This window comes from Brassica oleracea, chromosome C9, assembly GCF_000695525.1.
Source record: "Brassica oleracea var. oleracea cultivar TO1000 chromosome C9, BOL, whole genome shotgun sequence".
NCBI lineage: Eukaryota > Viridiplantae > Streptophyta > Magnoliopsida > Brassicales > Brassicaceae > Brassica > Brassica oleracea.
This window is the reverse complement of record NC_027756.1, coordinates 32,967,827-32,969,630: the sequence shown is the minus strand read 5'-3', so window position 1 is coordinate 32,969,630 and position 1,804 is coordinate 32,967,827.

Below are 1,804 nucleotides of genomic sequence, written 5' to 3'. Positions count from 1 at the left end.
TTGGGCGATTTTATACATATATCTGAAGGAACTCTTTGTTTCCTTCGCCCATTGTTTCAATATGGAAACCATTCATTCTTATATCTTTAAAACTCAATAGGCTGCTCTTGCTCTTAGAGCTGGGTGAATATAAGGCATCACTGATTTCTAGATGCATACCCTTAGGCAATAATATATTAGCCTAGCCATAGTCTTCTTTCAGACTGGCGATACCTGCTTTAGTACTTATATTGGCGTTTTTCAGTGTACTCATATAGAAAAATCATTCATTCATTTAATCTAAGCAGACAATGTAATAGAAATAAATTTAAAGAGATAAAAATCAGAGAAAGCATATAAGCAAAGCAATCACACAAGTTTGATGTCGAAGTCAGATTATCAACTTGATTCATTTAGGCAATCATAAGTCTCATATTTCATAAGATCATCTTGATCATGTTCGAAATTATTTTCGCCATCTTTATAGACCAAGTGGGTTTCAGGATTCTTCCCTTCAGACTCTCTTTGATAGAGGTCACAAAAATGCTTGAGAGTCCTTCATATCTTAGCCCAATGGTTATCCATTCCACATCTATGGCACACTGATTTGGTCGAGCTTTGTGGTTTAAAGGATATACCACGACCACTGCCTTGACCATGGCTCAAATTGGGTTGATACCCACGGCCTCTGCCATAGTGATTCCCACGGCCAAATGTGTTATAGTGGCCATGGCCACGTCCTTTCCACCCTCCACGGCCATGACCAAGTGGTCTATCATTCTGGACGTAATTACCTTTTTTTTTTTTTCTGCGGCCTTATTGGTATCAAGTAATGAGGTTAACCCAGGAGGTTAACCCAGGAGGTCTCAATTCACTGTTTCTCATCAGTAATTTATTATTTTGCCCAGCTAGAAATAGACTCATACACGGACTTATAGTCCTGGATTCTGGGATTCCTCCAATCAAATAGGGCCTTTGGTAAAAACAATGTTCTTTGGTGATCATATCTCGATCTTTTTTTTAACTCTGTCCAAAGGTCCAAAGGATTCTCTATAGTCAGATACTGATCTTTGAGACTCTTAATAAGATGATGGCTAATAATTTATATTGCCCTGTATCAATCTTTCTCATTGGCATTATTGCCTTCTATGATACATTCACCAAGTCTTCTTGACTCTAGGATAATCTTTGTATCCAATGCCCACCGTAAATAATTATCTCCAAAGAGATTTAGGGCAACAAAGTCCAGGTTGATTTTCGACATCTCAAACCATATATCACTCAATATTTAGGTATAATTTTCATGCGGCCTTACTCTTAAAAACAATCAATTCGGATTTCAATCTTGTGAGGACAATGAGACTATCAATCTTAAAGGCATTTAATCAATCAGTCAATTTCTAGCAAGTCTCAGCAATACTATTTCTATGTGCTCATAATATTATGGTTTATCAAGCTAGCAAAAACAGATTCAATTAATCATGCAATTAGGGTTTAACAATCAATGGATTTTAGCAAGACTAGTAAAAAGATTTATTAATCACTCAATCAGTTTCAAGGCTGATTTTAGCAATACTAGAATATAGATTTCAAGCATGAATTTCAATGAATCAGTTTCAAGGCTGATTGGTATTTAGCATAAACCATGTGTAAATAATTTATCTAGTATCCGAATTTATCAAACCTCAAAAACATATAATCAGATCAATCAATTTAATCGAACTTAACATACAATCTTAAACCTTAAGACATTAGATTTTATCATGAATCTATCAACCTAGCATACAGATTCTGAATTCTCAAAGACATCCAAATCAGATCAATA